General features: G+C 32.9%; 1 pseudogene; it reads left to right on the top strand.

The window, feature by feature from the left end:
- Positions 1-494: 494 nt before the first annotated feature.
- Positions 495-3,133, top strand: LOC100778527 (pentatricopeptide repeat-containing protein At2g32630-like; annotated as a pseudogene).
- Positions 3,134-22,079: the final 18,946 nt, after the last annotated feature.

Raw genomic sequence — 22,079 nt, forward strand, 5'->3', positions numbered from 1 at the left:
ATTTACTTACAATTTTATTGAATAATATTGATTTAATTAGATTGTTCATTTTATATGTTTTTCCCATTTATATACATGTTGGGATAGATAATATCACAAAAAAAATTAAAAATTCAAGTTAAAGATATCAAAATGAATTGCCTAACTAGATCTAACATGTCAAGGTGTGAAAACATAAGTTGGATTGGACCCATTTTCATATAGGCTACATATTTTTACCACAGAATGATTTAAATTATTAAATTTTTTATCTTCACCAAAAAAATTACTATTATTTTTAAAATTCATTTGATATTAATTAAATTTTTACCGCACAATGACTTATAGACTATAGTACTATTTTTATTTTTATTTTGATAATATATATATATATATATATATATATATATATATATATATATATATATATATTTTTATTTTTTTTTTATATTTTTTTTCTTTTCCGAATGCCCCATTTTGCTCCAACAAAATGCCCAAAATTCATGCACCGATTGTATTAGTTTGTAGACTCGAGAGTAGAGCAGACAGCATCAAATCAACCCCCTTCTCTTTAGTGCAGTGCAACAGCAGGCAGCAGCAGAGTGCAAAACAAAGCATCTTTCTTCAATCTGGTTTTCCCTGTTACCATCTAAAATTCTTGAACCCTTTTTCCCATTATTTTTCCACCACCTTTTCTCTTCTGTAAAGAGAAAGAAAACCAATGTGTTCCCATCCCCGGAAGACCCTCTCGAGAATCCTCAGCAAATTCACCTCCTTCCCTCCTCCAACCCCACAACACCTCCAACTCGCCCACACCATAATCCTTACCCTCCTCAACAACCCCTATTCCAAACTCCACCACTCCTTGATCCCCTGCATCTCACCCCACGTCACTTACCGTGTCCTCTCCGACCCCACCCTCCCCCCCCTCTCTCCTGCCTAACTTTCTTCCACTTCCTCCCGTCACCCGACCTCAACGCCCGCCTCATCCTCCTCTACCGCCTCTTCGCAGCCCGAAAATTCGCCGCAATGAGGACCCTCTTGGACTCCCTTGTCACCACCGAAGTCGAAACCAAACGCCCCGTTTCAGATGTTGTTTCTTTGGTTGATGAATGTGAATTTGAACCCCATTTTGTTGAGACTCTGTGTGACATGTTGTTCAGGGTGTGTGCTGACAATAGGATGTTTAGAGATGCCCTTAAGGTGTTTGATTATGTGATGGAAAAAGGGTTGGTGGTAGAGGGTAGGTCTTGCTTTGAAGAAATGTAATAAGGTTGAATTGTGTGTGAGGTTCTTTCGAAGGATGGTTGAGTCCGGTCGCGTTGATATCGGGGTTCAATCTTTGACTATTGTGGTTGATGTGTTGTGTAGGAGAGGGGAGGTTGGGAGGGCTAAGGAGTTGATGAACGAGATGGCCGCGAGAGGCGTTGTGCCAACGGTGTTTACTTATAATACGTTGTTGAATGCTTGTGTTGTGAGGAAGGATCGGGAGGGGGTTGATGAGATTTTGGGGTTGATGGAGAGGGAGGGTGTTGTGGCTAGTTTGGTGACGTATACTATTTTGATCGAGTGGTACGCGAGTTCCGAGAGAATTGGGGAGGCAGAGAAGGTGTATGAGGAAATGTGTGAGAGGAACGTGGAGATGGATGTTTATGTCTACACGTCGATGATAAGTTGGAATTGTAGGGCGGGGAATGTTAGAAGAGCGTCAGCTCTGTTTGACGAGATGATTTGTAGAGGCATTGTTCCGAATACTCACTTTTGGGGCATTGATTAGTGGTGTGTGCAAGGCTGGCCAAATGGAGGCTGCGGAGATCTTGTTGGAAGAGATGCAGTGTAAGGGGGTTGATTTGAATGTTGTAATATTTAACACGATGATGGATGGATATTGTAAAAGAGGGATGATGGATGAAGCTTTCAGGCTGCAAGATATCATGGAAAGGAAAGGGTTTGAAGCGGATGTCTTTACATACAACATTCTTGCTAGTGGGCTGTGTAAATTGCACAGGTATGAGGAAGCCAAGAGGGTGTTAAATGTGATGGTAGAGAAAGGAGTGGCTCCGAACGTTGTGACCTGCGCTACGTTTATTGAGATATATTGCCAGGAAGGAAACCTTGCAGAACCTGAGAGGTTCTTAAGGAATATAGAGAAAAGGGGAGTGGTGCCTAATATTGTTACGTATAACACTCTAATAGATGCGTATAGCAAGAATGAAAAAGTAAAGCAAGCTCATGTTAAAAGCTGAAATGGTAGAGAAGGGACTATTGCCAGATGTGTTTACTTACACATCATTGATACATGGGGAATGTATTGTTGACAAGGTAGATGAGGCTCTGAAGCTTTTCAATGAAATGCTGGTAAAGGGCATAAGAGGAAACGTGAAGACATATACGGCAATTATTTCTGGTTTATCCAAGGAGGGGAGAGCAGATGAAGCTCTTAAGTTGTATGATGAGATGATGAGAATGGGTCTAATACCTGATGACAGAGTTTTCGAGGCACTTGTTGGTAGCCTTCATAAACCCAGTTCTCATGCTGCCCTGAAACAAAATGAGTATGGGGAACTGAAAATAAACACTTCTGATACCTCGAGCTTGCCAAACACTGGTTTGTCAATTTCACACAGGAAGGTGGTACATACATGATAATCTTGTCCTTGAAGCCCAAGTAAAAAACCTGTATGGAAAAAATCCATCTTTCACAATACCAAATTAGAGCTTGGAAGCTGGTACAATGTACAAATATTCTGGTGTTGTGAAATATTCAAACCTTACCTTTCTCTTATTTGTTGATATATTTTACATACCCAAGTTTGGTGATTAGAGACATTGCTGGAGTATTTCACAGAAGTGGGATTTAGTCAGATTTGTTCACAGAAGTGATCAAAGTGCTTCATGACCAGGGAGAGAAGGAGGCTCTAGATACCAACACAAACTTTTCTAAATACGTGGAATTGGCTGAGAGACTTTATTTACATTTTATGTTATGCAGACTGAGCATGTAGCTACTGATTGTAACCTTGATGGCTGACAAAGCATCTGTAAAATATGGCTTCATCAAGGAGTTTGCCCCTAATCTTTGTTAGAGATAACAAAGAAGGTTCTTTGAGATTAGGTGAACTAGTTCAATTGAAAATTGCCATTGCTATTGGAATTAAGGTGAGGTCCTGGCCTCCCATCCCACTAGACTTATATCATTTTTTGGTTCTGCTACTTTTAGAACATAATTTTTCAAAACTTCTCAAAATGCTACAAGCCTACAAGTAAAAAAAAAAAAAAAAAAAAACAGATTATTTCCTTAATAGGTTAATCAAAACATGTACATACTGGTTCTTTTTCATGATACAATTTTTTTTTTGGAAAAAATGCAACAACCTCCCGAAAGAAATGACCAAGTTATATGGATTTCTCATTTTGTCTCCTAATTTTCAAGAGAAATGTTTGCCCCACATTATTTTAAACACACTAACATTGGCTGAAATTTATTGGGGCTTAATAATATGTCTCATTGACTACTGAATGAGTTTCATTCAAAACTTTGCATTTTTCAATAAATTTTAACTACTAATAAAGAATGTGGTAGAAAGAGCGTATTGTTAACGCTTGGCACTTATTTTATTTTCAATATAAGAATAAACCCCCATACTGCTCAGTCCTTCAGTCTGGATACCTAGCTGTAATACAATCGTAATTAGAGTAGGAACATTTAACATCATTTCACAAGGGTTCAAAATGTTATAATTAATAAGTAAAATTGTTGCATTGTTGGAAACAGGCAAGGAATCCATGCTACTTTATCATGCCACAGAATATCATTATAATTTATCGGCAAAGTTTTCAAACTACACATTTTTTCTCCTATCTTTTCTTAAATTACACAAGTTTGTAAAAAATTTCCTGATATACACCACATTTTTATGTTCATTGGAAAGTTTGGTCACCCCGACTTTTGTACGAACCTCTTTTTTTTTAATTTATATGTTTAATTTTTTTTAATTTAAATTATTAAAATAATACAAATAAAAATTAAAACTTTTAATAATAAAAATTATTAAAATTGTCTAATAATATATTTTCTTTATTAAAAAAATTTAAATTTTTTAAAATAATTATTTTCTCCAATTTCTTATCAAAATAATTTTTATAATTTTTTAAGAGATATATATAGATAAAGAAAAATAAAAAAAATTGAGAAAATTACAATATAATATTTTAGTTACATGTATATATTTTTTTAGTTAAATTTATGTGTCGTTGAAATTTTTGTTTTATTATGTACATTAATTAAAAAATGAAAAAATTAGTTAGTAGTATTGAAATAAATTAAAAAAATACAGTGAATAAATAATTAATACACATAAAATTAAATAGCGGTGACTGAGATGATAAACAAGAATTATGAAACATACTAAAAATACAATTGCAACACAAATATGAGGAAACCAATGATAGTTTAAAAGATGTTGTGCAGTTGACATGTCTTTTCCCATTTGGATTACTGGTTTGCTAAAAATAACTAAAATTTCTATTGGGCAGAATCGTTTCCAATAGTTGGATTATACAAACCCCTTTAGCACGTCTTTGTCATTTTTCAATTCTGTTATTTCATATTCGATTAAATTTTCTAAATATTTAACATGACTTGGTTGTCGAAAGAACAATTGTATAACCAATTGTGATTCCTGAATTCCATAGGGGGAACCCCATAGGTGCAACTTGCTTGATTAAATTCTTGAGTTTGTTCATGCTACATCCCATAGGAATGCCAAATCTTATTGGATTTGTTCCAGTGAAGGAGTAACCCAAAAACCCACCTTGGTGTGGTATGTTTCACTTCCCGTTGTAATACATAAGTGCATCATGAGTAAGAGTGATATTGGATTGAAGCAGGTTGAGTATACCATCCGGTGTGTTTTATTGATGGTACATAATAATTCTATAGGGCCAACACACGAGTATTGCTCATTGCACATTAATATTGTGTAGACATCATCATCATTTTTCAATTGTAAATATATTGTGTAGACATCATCTATGAATGGTTGTCGGTAGTATATTTCATCCATTAATTGATCGTTGGTTAGCTGAAGGGTGTTGTGCATTCTACTCTTGATCTTGAGTGTATTAAAAGAACAGTCATTAGGAACTCGCATTGGTGTTGGAGTGGGACTTTGAAAATAAACACTAGTTTGGTTGTGAGTGATTGATCCATTTGGAAAAATAAAGGCTAATCTCGAGTTAGCAATGGTCAGGCTGCTTGTTTCTTTCAAAAATGACATAGTAATAAAATTGAATTTGGTTTATGAAGGTATGTTGTGTGAAATTGTGCATTTGTATTGAGAGTGTTTTGTGTTATTTATAGTTGTATGAGAATTTTGCCTTGTTGATGTGTATTGGAATCTCATAAGGTTAGAATTGTGTTCCTGCTAAAGGCTTCTCTGGAATCCAATGTTTCTTTTCCCTTGGTAAATGATGCAGTAGACGTCTATTATAATTTTCAGAGTGAAAAAAAAAAGATTTTGAGTTATCCATTTTATGTCAGTTTTGCTAGTGAATTTAATTTTTTTAGAAATGTGTGTAAATTGCAGAGTTTATCAATTTGGACTGTGATTTTTCCCTTGTAACTATGCAGCAGACGTCCATTATAATTTTCAGAGTGAAAAAAGAGATTATGAGTTGTCTATTTCATGTCAATTTTGCTAGTGAGACATTTAATTTTTAGAGAAGTGTGCAAATTGCAAAGTATTGTCAATTTGAACTGTGATTTTTCCCTTGTAATTAATGTAGCAGACGTCCATTATAATTTTCAGAGTGAAAAAGGAGCTTCTGAGTTGTTCATTTCATGTCAGTTTTGCTGGTTAGACATTTAATTTTTAGAGATGTGTACAAATTGTAGAGTGTTGTCAATTTGGAATGTGATTTTTCTCTTGTAATTAATGCAGTAGACGTTCATTATAATTTTCAGAGTGAAAAAAAAAAGATTATGAGTTATCCATTTCATGTCAATTTTGCTAGTGAGACATTTAATTTTTAGAGACGTATGCAAATTGCAGAGTGTTGTCAATTTGGACTGTGCTTTTTCCCTTGCAATTAATGCAACAAACGTCCATTATAATTTTCAGAGTGAAAAAAGAGATTATAAGTTCTCCATTTTATGTTAGTTATGCTGGTGAGACATTTAAGTTTTTGAAACAGTGTAGTGTAAATTGCAAAGTGTTGTGAATTTCGACAGTTATGTTACCATGTCACATATTGCAGTAGAAGTGGGTAAACTGAAAATTATTAACTTAAATTTAAATAAAAAATTTATTTCATTACGTAAAGTGATCACTGAGCACGGATATAAGACAATACATAAAAACCTCAAAGCAGAAATAATTAAGACATGAATCATCCATAGATTACCAATCCCGTTTGAATATTGTTTCGTGGGATGGAGATATGTTACTTCCTTTGGGCCCGAAAGAGGAGTCAGGACCCAACAAGTATCGTATTCATCTAATAAGTTCTCAAGATTGGAGGTTGAGCCATGTTGGTTGCTTGGTGGGTTATTATTGTCACAGATTATGGCAAATAACTCCACTAATGGTAGTGATGGGTTATTGTAAAAATGTTGAACATTTGTCGAACATTAGCATCATCTCGCAGAATAAAATATGTGTATATATAATGTTGTCCTGACTCAAATATAGGGCACCGAAAGTGGAGATGTTGGATGTGTTGTTGTGGTTCAATGTTTAGTTTTGGTGAACAAGTTCAAGCAATTGTGTAAAGGTTATGACCTTGTCGACCATGAAAGTTTTTGTGTTGTTACTAACGAAGGTGGTGTCTTCATTAGTGTTGCAGATTTTATCGTTGTAGTAAATACAAACATATGTAGTTAGGTGACACATTGTGGTAGAGATTGAGATGAAAATTTGAAAGTGCTACGAATGTCTTTAGCTATAGTGGTATTTATAGAATTTGCTTATAGTTGAGTGAGTCACTAGTTAACTGTGCATTTAGATTAACAGGTATATGAACACTTAAGCATATTTGCAAGGGTCCACAATGCGCAAATTGCATAGTGTTTTTGGTGAGACATATAATTTTTTAGAGACGTCTGCAAATTATAGAGTGTTGTCAATTTGGACTGTGATTTATCCCTGGTAACTGATACAACAAACGTCCATTATAATTTTCAGAGTGAGAAAAGAAATTCTGAGTTGTCCATCTTATGTCAGTTTTGCTGGTGAGACATTTAATTTTTTAGAAACGTATGCAAATTGCAGAGTGTGTCACGAATATATATTTTTTTGGATTCTTTGACGTTCAAACTATGGAAAAATTGTGTCACGAATATCATTAATGTGTTGGACATAATTTTAAAAATATGCAGAACATGGACACTTAAACATAGTTGTAAGGATCCAAAGCATAGTTTTTTCGATTTTGTGTTCTTATTTTGAGGTGGTTGCTCATGGAATTGGGTATTTTTTTGGATTCTTTGACATTCAAAATATGGAAAAAGTGTGTCACGAATATGATTAATGTGTTGGACATAATTTAAAAAAATTCAGAACATAGACACTTAAGCATAGTTACAAGGGTCCAGATCATAGTTTTTTCGATTTTGTGGTTCTATTTTGAGGTGGTTGTCCATGGAATTGGTGCACAACATATATATTTTTTTGGATTCTTTGACATTCAAACTATCAAAAAAGTGTGTCTTGAATATCATTAATGTGTTGGACATAATTTAAAAAAATGTAGAACATGGGCCCTTAAGCATAGTTGTAAGGGTTGAAATCATAATTTTTTTCGATTTTGTGCTTTTATTTTGAGGTGGTTATCCATGGAACTGGTGCACGATATATTTTTTTGGATTTTTTTGACATTCAGACTATGGAAAAAGTTTGTCACAAAGATCATTAATGTGTTGGACATAATTTTAAAAAAATGCAGAACATGAGCGCTTAAGCATAGTTGCAAGGGTCGAAATCATAGTTTTTTCGATTTTGTGCTTCTATTTTGAGGTGGTTGTCCATGAAATTGGTGCACGATATATTTTTTTTATTCTTTGACATTCAGACTATGGAAAAAGTTTATCACAAAGATCATTAATGTGTTGGACATAATTTTAAAAAAATGCATAACATGGGTACTTAGGTATTAGTTGCAAGGGTCCAAATCATAATTTTTTTGGTTTTGTGCTTTTATTTTGAGGTGGTTGTCCATGGAAATGGTACACGATATATTTGTTTTTGGATTCTTTAACATTCAAGCTATGGAAAAGTGTGTCATGAAGATCATTAATGTGTTGGACATAATTTTAGAAAAATGCAGAACATGAGCACTTAAACATAGTTGCAAGGGTCCAAATCATAGTTTTTTCGATTTTGTGTTTCTATTTTTAGGTGATTGTCCATGGAACTGGTGCACGATATATATTTTTTTGGATTCTTTGATGTTCAAACTATGGAAAAAGTGTGTCATGAAGATCATTAATGTGTTGGACATAATTTTAAAAAAATGCATAACATGGACACTTAAGTATAGTTGCAAGGGTCCAAATCATAGTTTTTTCGATTTTGTGCTTCTATTTTGAGGTGGTTGTCCATGAAACTGGTGCATGAAATAGTTTTTTTTTGGATTCTTTGGCGTTCAGCTTGGGGGCTTTTCCTAATGAATTTGAGAAGACATGTTACTCCGTAAATTAACATTTCTCTCATTTCAAATAGACACCCTTTGATTATAAGTGCTTACAACAACCCAAGTAACTTATGGGTTCAGGACACATCCCATTTCTTCTGCTTGCGCCATATTGCACAAAATTTTCTTCGCTGTAACTCAAACTGTAGACATTTAAAGAAACCACTCATGCTGGCTGGTGAGAATCTATTTTATTTCTTCGTTAAACTTTACTTTCAATCAAATTTCATAATGTAATAGATTGGATTGAATATTTACAGGTTATGCATACACGGAGAAGATGTATTAGCGACATCTTGGGGATATTCGTGCCAATAAGCCAAGTGCAGCTAAATGACTTATCAATCACCCAAACCAAATTGGGTACAATAATGCTTCAATGAGGGGAAACATTGGGGACATATGACTACAAACTTTTTTGAGTCTGTTAATTTTATGTTAAAAAACACAAGACATTTATCGGTGTTATCGTTGGTTGAGGAGACGTACTTCAAGATCGCACACCTCTTTGCTATTAGAGGTCGACAAACTAAGACAGTGATCAACTTCGACTCACAGTATTCTAAAGTCATCTTTGAGGCAATAAATAACGGTAAACAAGAATCAAATAGACACTGTAAACGACGACAGACACAACCACACATTTTATTGTGACAGAGACCCAATCCTCACTTCAAACACCCAGACCACCAGGAAGGTTTGGAGTAATGTTACAATTCCAAAAATGTGATTGTGGTGAATATCAGGCTAAACATTTATCGTGTTCTCACATCATGGCTGCATGTAAATCTGTCAATGTTGATCCCATGAACTATGTGTCAGCGTGTCGTCGCTATTCACTTTGCAACACATTTTGCACGTCTACAACAACTCCTTTGGTTTACTACCACACAAATTAATGTGCCAAGAATATGAAGGAGATAAATGGGGTCTTGATCCAAGGAGAAAGTGGACCACAAAGGGTAGTTCGGTTTCAACTCGCGTTCATACTGAGATGGACAAAGACGAAAATGGACGGGAAAGTAGAAAATTGTGGAATTTGCTGTGACCATACCAGAAACAATTGTCCAACATGCCTTCATCTTAAGTTTTTCTTTACCCAAATGTAATTGTTTAAGTATTTTATTTATAATGTAGCATAATATTTTTCTATAAATAAATTGTTAAACCAAAAGTATTATCATTTTTAAAAAAATCTAATGATATAAACAAACAAATTATATTTAGTAGCATAATAATATTAAAAGTTTTAATTTTTTTACTAAAGCAAATTAATATATTATTAGACAAAATTCATATTTAAAAAAAATGTTCACCTACAAAATATTTTATATAAATTAAATAATACAAGATAAGTAATTATATTTAATAATATTACTTTCTTATTAAACAATATTTTAATAAAAAAATTTTTAAAATCAATTAAAAATATATTTATATAATATAATATTTGCACTATTTTAATAATTTAAATTAAAATAAAAATTTAAACATATAATTTAATTTAAAAAAATAAGAGGCCCGTACGAAAGTCGGGGTGGCCAAACCCGAATTCTCAATGAACATAGAAATGTTGTGTACATTAGAAAAATTTTGACAAACTTATGTAATTTGGAAAAAGATAGGAGAGAGAAGGTGTAGTTTGAAAAATTTACCTAATCTATCCCAAGTTATTTTGGTTTTCTTTTATGTGGATTTTGGATTAATATATATTCCAATAGATGTTGGTTAAAGAAAACGCCATCAATAAAATTGTTGAGGAAATTATGCATGATTATTAATTTAAACTTTCATCTCACAGCCACTCGACAAGACTTTGATGTGTAATGTGATTTTGAAGACCACCAACAACAATGATCGAATCTCATTAGGTCAGGTTGACTTTATGGATCACATGATATCATTGAGTTTGGTTAAAACCAAATTCCTAAGGATATTAATCACTATGAGAATCTTATAATAATTTTATCCAATTTCTTGAGTTTCTTCCTTTCTTTTATATCTCTAAAAATTATACAATCTACTATCCTCATTAGTTTCTTCCTTTCTTTTATATCTCTAAAAATTATACAATCTAGTATCCTCATTGATGCCTCCAATCACTTTTTTTATGTGTTCAAATCATCTCAAGCAATCTTCTATCTTTCATTCTAATGTGATTGTCAAGACCCTGACAGAAAAAAGTTAAATGCTGTCACAGATGTAGTATTTTGGGTTTATAACCTATTCTTGGTCTCGTGTTACTTTTGTTTTAACTATACCGAATTTGAGCATCATATATAATTCTATTTCACAACATAATTACAACATCTGAAGCTTTCCAATTTATTCCTTCTTCATTCAATTAGTTGGATCTACGGTTTATATATTAGCATCAAGTGTTGGATTAGGAACTAGTAGTTGATGTTGATGCATGGTTCATCAGTGCCATCTGGATCTGGATTCTGATTATATATAAAGACGAAAACAATTCTGCAATTCCTCATAATTTTAACATTTGTTCCTCATGCTGCAAATCACGAGGTTAGATCATTCAAGAAGTAGCAATATTTGAAGAAAACTGAAAGTTTAAATGTCTTTTTACCCCTAAAATGCTTAGTTAATTTTGATTTTAATCTCTGATTTTTTTTCTATTTAACCTCTTATTTGATAAAAATATACAATTTTAATTTAGTTCTTATTGTTATCCTTTATTTATTAAATGATAATGTTATATCACTTTTAATGAATGATTCATTTATTATGTGTTCTCTTAATGTACTAAAAACTGAGGAGAAAAGACTAGAAACATGTATTTTTACATAATTTATGGAACAAGAAACACTAGTATCTATAATTATTAATAAAATCAATTATTTCATATGATATCATCTTTCTTTTAGACATTTTTATCTTTAACTATTACAAATCATTATTGCATTTTATTTTAATTTTTAATTATAATTATATCTTTTAAAATAAGTTACATCCAATTACATATATAAATAACTTTCAAGTTTAGGCATGAAGTGTTTATTTATTTATTTTTTGCATTAGTTAATATAAATTAATTTTTTTTAATTTATAATATTTACAAGAAATGAGAGTTTATCTTGTTTATTGTTTTTAATTTATTTATCTATTTTTTCTTAGCTGTTGGGATAAGGGATTTATTTTTATCTTATTTTTCTTGTGCCTCTTATTTGCCTTTTTATTCACCTATTTTCTTATAATTTTTTTTCTAATCATATCAGATACGATATCCATCTTTCTAATATTATTTTCCTTTTTTTCTCTCTTCTAAACACGTGAAGAAAAAGACTTGCCTTTTTATATTTTATTTTCTCTCCCATTATGTATTATATTCTTCTGGTTCCGAAGGTTTCAATAGCCATTTGTTTGAGTCAGAAATAAGTATCTTAATAAGTTTTTTTAGTTGAACTTATTTTAATTTTTTTTAAGTAACGAATTGCAACCAAATGTGTTATTTTAAGCAACAGCTATTTCCATAAACGAAGGACATAAAATAACAATAACAAAATACAGCAATGTATTTAATATATTCTAGCAAAACGGACAAGGACAGCAATTTGAACTGGGCCAACTTCAACTGTAATGGCAATAACTTGCATAATGTTCTGGCAACATGTCTTTGTATAAATGAGGATGCAAAAAAAAATAAAAATCGAAACATAAGAAAGTTAATTAAGACCTCATAGAAGAAGATTGGGATGGCAACTATGGCAGATTTTCGTCCTCCGTATTCGATATCAAATCTTCCTCCAGATGCAATACCAGAACTTGCATGTTACAATTCAACAGTGGATCTTTCCGACAATATCTGGAAGCGTGGTAATGTCATTGGAGAAGCTGTTCCTCTTTTGTCTATTCAAATTGCCTACATTGTCCTGCTTTCTAGTATTTTTCATCGCATCTTCAAGCCATTTCACCTGCCTCTTATGGTTTCCCAGATACTTGTAAGTGTTCATATGTGGGTACCCTGTATTAATACTTTTTTTTTAATCTGAGGGCAAGCCTGATGCAGCATAAAGTTTTGTCTTGATGACCAGTTGTTCTTGTTTTCGAATCCGAAAACAGCCTCGTTGTGGAGTCTTCTAGCGTTACATTTTTTAAAATTAAAACATACAAAGTTGCATAAAAAGTAAAAATGAGTGTTTGGTTGTGTGTCAAAACGATGATAAAAATCGGGATCTGAGAGTTTTTATGTAATGTGAAACCAAATAGACTATAAAATTTCTCTCTCTGTGCAATTTACATAACATTCTCTCTCTAGCACATGGGGATTGGATGTTATTCATGATGAGTTAAAAATGAAAGAAAAATATTGCAAAGATTATTGTACTATTTTTTTTTTCTTTTTGTGTCTCCAACTTATGTACCTATTCTTAGAAAGTCATTTCTGACATTTTTTTATTTCTCCCTAAAACGCCATTAATACCAAATAGAATTGTTTATTTTTACTCTACAGCAATTTTATTTCTCTAGGAATGATTTTTTGTGAAAGGTATCATGAATGAGTATATAAGTAGATAAGTGAAGCGAAAAAAGTGTTATGAGAGAATTTGTTTGCAGAGGGGTTCCTTTCTTCTGTTTCACGAATTTGTAACACAAATTTCTATCTTTCCTTATTTTCTCTTTGCTTTTATTAATTTGCCAGAAAAGATATGCTGAGAAATTTTATAGAAACTTAACTTTTATCCAACCATCCATGTGTGGTTATTAATTTTCTGATCCGTTCAACCACTAATTTGTTGCTTTTCGAGTGAATTTTTCTAATAACAGATTGCATTTCTGTTAATTTGTTAAAAAGTCTACACAATGTTAGGGTATTTAATTAAAATACACCGACATTGTCAATATTTTTATTTTATTTTATTAACCAATTACATATTGTCATATATACCAAGATTAATGAATTTTACAATAATTATTTAGAAGTAAAAGATGAGATCATTTATAATGGTTGATAGTGTTAAATCTTTTACTCCAAGTGCATGAAAATTAACCTTAGGTATCAATCACTTACTATTTCATTAATGAGAAAAAAATTTCTGAGGTTGATATTTTATATGCTGGGTGGTGTTATATTGAGTTCATCATTCATGGGAAGAATCCCTGGAATTTGTAACACGCTTTACCGTCCACAAGGAATCCTTGCGGTTGAAACCTTTGCAAATCTTGGAGTTATGTACTGTGTTCCTTAATGAGTTATGTACTATGTGTTCCTTTGCAAACCTTTGCAAATCCTAGAATGGTGTGAGAGTACATAGCCGTCCAGAATGAGAATGCAAACAAGAGCCATGATTATAGCCTTGCTTGATCTTAGAATGACATCGTTCTAAGATCAAGCAAGAAGGCTATAACCATTGCTCTTGTTTGCATTCTCATTCCAATGTTGGCGGGTGCTAGTTTTCTTGCTCTAGAGCATAGAGTATCAGGAGGTTCACCAAACCCTACTGTTTCCACTAAGGGTATTTCTTTTGTTGTGCAATTCTTGCTGTCACGGGGTTTCCAGTCCTTGCTAGGCTCCTATCAGGGCTCAAGATCCTCTACAGAAGGCTTGGCAAAGATGCCTTAACTGCAACCATGTTAATTGATGCATATGGGTGGATTATGTTCACAATCTTGATTCCTTATTCCCATGATGGCGGAAAACCACTCCTCTCAGCAATATGCACCTTTTTGTTCATTGTGTTTTGCTTCTGCGTGGTTCATCCCACCCTGACTCGGGTGATCGAACGCAAAATCAGGTTGGAGACATGGGACTCCTCAAGTTTGCTGGATGTTATGATTGGACTTTTTATTTGTTCATGGATCATAGATTTGCTTGGCGCACACCATGTTGTTGGGGCCTTTGTGTATGGACTAATTTTGACTAGTGGGAAATTTGTTGTTGGAAACCTTTGATGATTTTGTTAACGCGCTCATCGTTCCTGTCTACTTTGCTAGTTTTGGCTTTAGACTACACCTGGAAGCACTTTGGGATTATTAGGATTTGTGATCATGAATAAGATAGAAGAGAATAGAGTGATTTCATTGATACCATGAATGATTACAAAAAGGGTATCTATACACTGCAATAATAAGGGATAAAACTGATAGACTATATCAGTAGTAACAAACTGCAACAAACTATACCAAACTTAACAAGAGATAAAAATGACAAACTATATTAGCAATAACAGAATGTAACAAAATAATAACTAACTGTCTGCTTGACAATTTTCCTTTACACCCCCTTCAAACTCATGGTGGAAGCCGATGAAACCTTGAGTTTGGATCTAAATATTGTAAATTGAGGATTTGAAACAGCTTTAGTGAGAATATTAGCAACCTGAAATTCAGCAGGCAGATGAACAACAACAAGCTCGTGCGACAAGACTTTATTGTGAACAAAATGCAAATCCGACTCAAACTGCTTTGTGCGAGAATGCATGACAGGATTCGTAGCAAGGTGGACAACACCTAAATTATCACAATAAATTCTTGGCAATGCAACTGGAACACAACTCTCTGAGCAAATTCTACAGCCATAAAATATCTGTAGCGACAGCAGCAAGTCCTCTATACTCAGCCTTAGTGCTACTTCGAGAAACAACAACTTGCTTCCTAGAAGACCATGATACAAGATTTGGTCCAAGATACATACAGTAACCTGTGGTAGACTTTCTATCATCAAGGTCTGAACCCCAATTTGAGTTAGAAAAACCCATGATATGCAGTTATTGTGAAGGTTTGATGTGCAAGCCATATGTAATTGAACCTTTGAGATATCTTAAAATCTGTTTCACTGCCCTCCAATGATGCTCTTGTGTCTATCATAAATTGACATACCTTATTAACAGAGAATGAAATTTCAGGCCTTGTCACAGTGATGTATTGAAGAGCTCTGACAATGCTTCGATAGTGAGTAGGATCCTGAAGTGAAAAAGAACCATCAACAGTAAGCTTTAAACCAAAAACCATGGGAGTTGGCTGAGATTTAGAGTCTAACAGATTGGTTTTATGAAGTAGATCTCTTATGCATTTTGATTGAGACAATAGAATACCACCATCAGAATAATGCTTAACCTGAATGCCAAGAAAATAATGAAGAGGACCTAAGTCCTTCAAAGAAAACTTGTTGTTAAAATGAGCAATAAGAGAGGTGGTTTTAGAAGAAGAAGAGTTGGTGATAATTATATCATCAACATACACCAACACATAGGTTTTAGAGGTAGGTGTAAATCACATGAAAAGAGAAGTATCACTCTTGGTTGAATTAAATCCCAAGGACCTCAAAGTCAAATTGAGTTTGTGAAACCAAGACTTGGGGGCCTGTTTCAAGCCATAAAGAGCTTTGAGCAATTTGCATACTCTGTGTTTGTTGGATGAAACAAAGCCTGGTGGTTGAGTCATATATACAATTTCTTGAAGGTCTCCATGCAAAAAGGTATTGTTGATATCCACTTGATGAATAGGCCAGAAAAACCACAAGTGACAGAATAGTTCTAATAGTTGTTGGCTTAATCATTGGACTAAAGGTTTCTTTAAAATCAAAGCCCTCTCTTTGATGATACCCTTTTGCTACCAGCCTGGCCTTGTGCCTTTGAAAACTTCCGTCAACATTAAAATTGCTTTTAAACACCCATTTGCAGCCTATAGGCTTACAACCAGGAGGTGGATCCACTAAGGACCATGTATCATTTCGGATAAGTGCATCATGTTCCTCTTTCATAGCTTTGAGCCATTCAGGCTTGGCCATTGCTTCCTTTACAATATGTGGCTCAACAGTGTGATCATAGCTTCCTTCCTTGTAAGAAGCATAAGTTTTCGGTTTAAAGACACCAGCTTTGACTCTGGTTGTCATGGGATGAGTATTTTGAGGAACAAAACCTGCAATTGGAGTTGAAACAGCTACAACAGAAGAATCAGTAGTATCACACTGTAAAGAAACATTAGGTAATAAATAAGTTGTATCATTATCATTTTGGAAATTTTGAGTAGTAAGAGATAAAACGAGTAAAGGATTAGAGAAGGTAGAATTGGAAGAAGGAGGAGAATAGGCAGAAACAAAAGAGTTGCCAAGAAGTTTATAAGGAAAAACTGACTCATGAAAGATGACATGTCGAGAAATGTAGCATTTGCCAGAAGGTGAGAGACATTTATAACCCTTGTGCCGAGAACTATAACCAATGAATAGGCAGATGTGTGACCGAAAGTCAAGTTTGTGTTTATTATAAGGTCGTCATAGGGGATAACAAACACGTCCAAACACTCTTAAGAACTTATAATCTGGATTTTTATGAAACATTTTTTCAAAAGGACTCATATTGTTAAGGGCAGGTGAAGGAAGATAATTGATTATAGTAGTTGTAGTGCTGAATGACTCTCCCCAAAAATTTGAAGGAAGAGAAGCTGAAGCCAACAAAGTGAGACCAATTTATGTCGAATGTCTATGCTTTCTTTTGTAGAAGCAAGTTTCATGATGAATCAAGATTGATTCAAAGAGTTTTGATGATAACAAAGATGATGACAAAAAGCTCAAAAGTTAAGAACACTTCATGATAACAAAGATGATGATCTCAAGAATCAAAGAATGAGTTCATGATTGAATCAAGTACACTTCAAAGATAAAGAGGAAAGTTGAATTCAAGAATCAAGAATCAAGTTTCAAGATTCAAGTTCCAAGAATCAAGATCAAGATTTAAGACTCAAAATTCAAGAATCAAGAGAAGACTCAATCAAGATAAGTATTAAAAAGTTTTTTTCAAAAACTGAGTAGCACATGAATTTTTCTCAAAACCTTTTACCAAAGAGTTTTTACTCTCTGGTAATCGATTACCAGATTATTGTAATCAATTACTAGTAGCAAAATGGTTTTCAAAAAACTTTCAAACTGAATTTACAACGTTCCAATTAATTTCAAAATGCTGTAAGCGATTACAAGTAGTTGGTAATCGATTACCAGTGTGTTTGAACGTTGAAATTCAAATTTAATTGTGAAGAGTCACATCCTTTCACAAAAAAGCTTTGTGTAATCGATTACAATGATTTAGTAATCGATTACCAGTGATAGTTTCTGAACAAAATCAAAAGATGTAACTCTTCCAATAGTTTTCAAGTTTTTCTAAAAGTTATAACTTTTCCAAATAGTTTTTAAGTTTTTCTAAAGGTTATAACTCTTCTAATGGTTCTCTTGATCAGACATGAAGAGTCTATAAAAGCAAGACTTTGATTTGCATTTCAAGTAGTCTTTTCACATTCATTCTTTTGACAACAAACTTTTGCCAATTGATTTATGAATCTCTTTGAACTCCTTCTTCTTCTTCCTTTGCCAAAAACTTTCCAAAAGTTTTCTAGTTTTCTAAACCTTGAAAACTGTGCTATTCATCTTTTTCATTCTCTTCTCCCTTTGTCAAAAAGAATTCGCCAAGGACTAACTGCTTGAATTCTTTTTGTGTCTCTCTTCTCCCTTTTCCAAAAGAACGAAGGACTAACCGCCTGAATTCTTTTGTGTCTCCCTTCTCACTTGTCAAAGAATTCAAAACGATACAGTCTGAGAATTCTTTTGATTTTTCCCTTTCCCATATACAAAATATTTCAAAGGACTAATCGCCTGAGAATTCTTTTGTATCCCCATTCACAAAGTTTCAAAGGTTTAACCGCCTGAGAACTTTGTCTTAACACATTGGAGGGTACATCTTTTATGGTACAAGTAGAGGGTACATCTACTTGGATTGTTGACTGAGAACAAGAAAGGGTACATCTCTTGTGGATCAATTCTAGTGGAGGGTACATCCACTAGGTTGTTCAAAGAGAACAAGGGAGGGTACATCCCTTGTGAATCTTTGCTTGTAAAAGGATTTTTACAAGGTTGAAAAGAAATCTCAAGGACCGCAGGTCGCTTGGGGACTGGATGTAGGCACGAGTTGTTGCCGAACCAGTATAAAATCTCTGGTGTGTTTGTCTCCTTCTTCCCTACTCTTAAAATTTCCACTGTGCACTTTAATTCCCGCTTTTGCTTTTGGTTAAGTTTCTTTTCTATCCTTCATTTACTTAACAACATAGTAAAAGCCTTAGAAGAGTAAATTTTTAATTAGTAAAGGTTTAGGAATAATTAATTCAACCCCCCCTTCTTAATTATTCTGAGGCCACTTGATCCAACATCTTTCAGGTATACAATTTTGTTTTTTTTATGTGTTGTGCAGTCTAATCTCATAATTTTAAGGAGAATTAGAATTGTTAGGGATTGTTAGAGCGTTTACACACATGAGAAACATAGGTTGAAAAATATGTTTAGTCAATCAAATCAAGGTGTAGCTCTTACAATTAGGTGTACTTTTATATGTAATTTAAGTTATCTTTGTTTCATTGTGTATTTTGTTTATAAATATTGGAAGTTAATTGCATAAGATGATTTTTATTTGTTGTCTAATTAAGAATTATAGGGGAAAAACAATTGGTAGAAAACTTTAATAGTGTGTTTGGATGGAGCAATTTAACAGGAGAATTCACTTTTTCAAGGAATTTAAAATGATTCATGATAAAATAGCTTGTTTGGATAGAGTATTTGAAAAGAAATTTAATTTTTAGTATTTTTATGAATCATTTTGGTTGATTAAAACAGTGAGATTTCAAATTCTCTCAAAAAATATAGAATTTGAAATTCTTTTTTCGGAGATGCTCACTCTAACTCACGTTCTTACTCGCGACTCTTTCTCGTTCAACACTCACAACTATGGGTGACCAAAGTTTTTACGACTGATATCGACATAAGTTGTTTTTCACTGACGTTGACCGAGGTTTTTTCAAACAAATTTTTTTTGTATGATGTCAACCAAAGCTATTTTTTGCCGATATTGACAAAGATTTTTTTAGATGATGTTGGTTAGGGTTATTTTCTCATTGATGTCAGTCATGAGAAATTTTTGCTAACGTCGGTCAAGGATTTTTTTAGTCGTTGTCATCTAGATTTTTTCAGTTGATGTTGACCAATGATTTTTTCGGCCGACGTTGGCTAGATTTTTTCTATTGACATCGGTCATGACTAACTTTTGAGTAAACACCTGTTAGGGTTTTTCAGCCGACGCCAGGTAGGTTTTTCCAGCCAACATCAGCCAAAGCTATTTTTTAGCCAATATCGGCTAGGGTTATTTTTTAGCCGATGTTAGCTAGGGTGTTTTGGCTGATGTCAACTAGATTTTCTTAGCTGACGTCGGTTAGGATATTTTTGTTGACATCGACTAGGATTTTCTGGTTGACATCAACCAAAGTTATTTCTTAACCACATTAGCTAGATTTTTTATTTATTAATGTTGGCTAGGATTTTTTCTGCTAACATCCGCTAGGTATTGTTGATTGACATCGGGTATGACTATTTTTAGTCGACATCGACTAGGTTATTCCAGTCGACATCCACTAGAGTTTTTTCGGTCAACATCGATCAGAGCTATTTTTTAATCAACATCAGTCAATGCTATTATATAACCGATGTTGGGTAGGGTTTTTTGTCTGACATTGGTCAGGGCTATTTTTTAGCCAACTTCGACTAGGGATTTTTCGGCCAACGTTGACCAATGATGTTTTTCACCTGACATCAGGTAGGTTCTATTGATCGACATCGACCAAACTATTTTTTAGCCGATATTTGATAGATTTTTTTGTTAACGCCTGCTAGGATAGTTTAGGCTGGCATTAGCTAAAAACAACCTTGGTCAATGTCGTTCAAAAAGACCCTAACCGGTGTCAGCATATCAGAGTTAATTAACTGTGATCACTAGAGCTAATGAATTAAATTGTTATTTTCTGCAAAAGAGCTAGACAGAAAATTAAGAAAATCAAATATAAATAAAAAATACAAAATAAGAGTGATTTGAGTGTGATGAAAGATAATTTTTGGCCAATAGCAGAGTTAATGTATAAATGCATATTTTAATTTTGTTTCAGCTTTAGCCTTGGTTATTTTATATTGATGTGCTTGCATTTTAATATGTTGTAACCTTGGTCTGCTATTCTTTCTTTTTTTTTCCCTGATTTGTATATGGGTTGGGGTACCCATTGTGCCCTTTTTTTAATATAGTATCCGTATTTGCTGATTTAAAAAAAAAAAAAAACGAGTGAAGAAAGAGAAGCTTGCGCATGTTTAATCACCCAATTTAAATTCAAAACAGTAAAAATGATTTGGAAGTATTCACCACCCGTAGTAGCGCGAGACAGACCTCAAATTTTGCAGCAGCTTCTGCAATCGTTTTTGTACCCAAAAAAGTTAAATTCATGTTTCACACTTTTGGTACATCAATGATCAATCAATCAAACATTTTTTTCCTCTTTTTTTTCTTCTTCTTTTAACTAAAAAAAAGACTACCTTTTTTCATCGAAAATAATAGTTGTGTTGTGTCATCCAGAAGGGAAAACAAGAAGTTCCAAAATACTCTCGATTTATTTACTACTAATATTTTATTCATCACATAACGTAAATGTTTATTTATTTACTTAAAGTTTATAATAAATAAATATTTTTAATATATAAAATATATTATAGTAAATTTTTTAATAAAAAGTTTTAATATACAAAAATTATATATATATTTTGATTTATATATAGATATATATTATATTTTAAATTTATAATAAATAATTTAAATTATAATATACATCCTTATTGGTAATTTCATTTTAAAGATATTTAAATTTAATTTAGAATCAAATAAAAGATGATATTTTTTACCTTATTCTTCTCTATATAATAAATTAAGGTTTATATATAAAAATAAATAAATTAATTAAGGTTCAAATTTCTGTTAAAAAACTGTTATTTACTATATGACAAGTCAAGGTTATAATTTCTCTTAAAAATGGTGTTTATAATTAGTTTCCCACTATGTTTCAAAGAGATTTGCCACAAAATACACGTAAAAAAAAATTAACAGTTAAAAATATTAAATTCATAAATAAAATAAAGATATAGAAGTTTTCTTTTTTGGGTTCAGCAAACTTGAAAATCAATAGTTAAACTTGAATAACTCGATATCAAATAATTCATGGGAAATGGTTGATATAGAATTTTTTTATATATAAGTTTAATGACTACAACTTTTAAGATCATTTTATAAAAGTCTTTACCTCATATAATGATTTACCTTTGCATAATAGTGTAAAATTATTTTACACTTTTTTTATAAGATAGGAATAGAAAAAAAAAAAATAAAGAACGACAAACAAAGCTAAGATATCCCAAGGGAGTCACTTAGTAAACTAGCCAAGATGGCAACATGAGGGTGTTCCATCCTTGCTCCAAAACACAAGATGTTGTGTCCAATCTTGCGAGCGAATCTACCACTTTATTGATGTCACGAATGATGCTTGAAAGAGATAGGATCCAACTCCTTTTAACCAACAACTGAATTTCACAAATCTTTGATGCATGG

This window comes from Glycine max, chromosome 20, assembly GCF_000004515.6.
Source record: "Glycine max cultivar Williams 82 chromosome 20, Glycine_max_v4.0, whole genome shotgun sequence".
Lineage (NCBI taxonomy): Eukaryota > Viridiplantae > Streptophyta > Magnoliopsida > Fabales > Fabaceae > Glycine > Glycine max.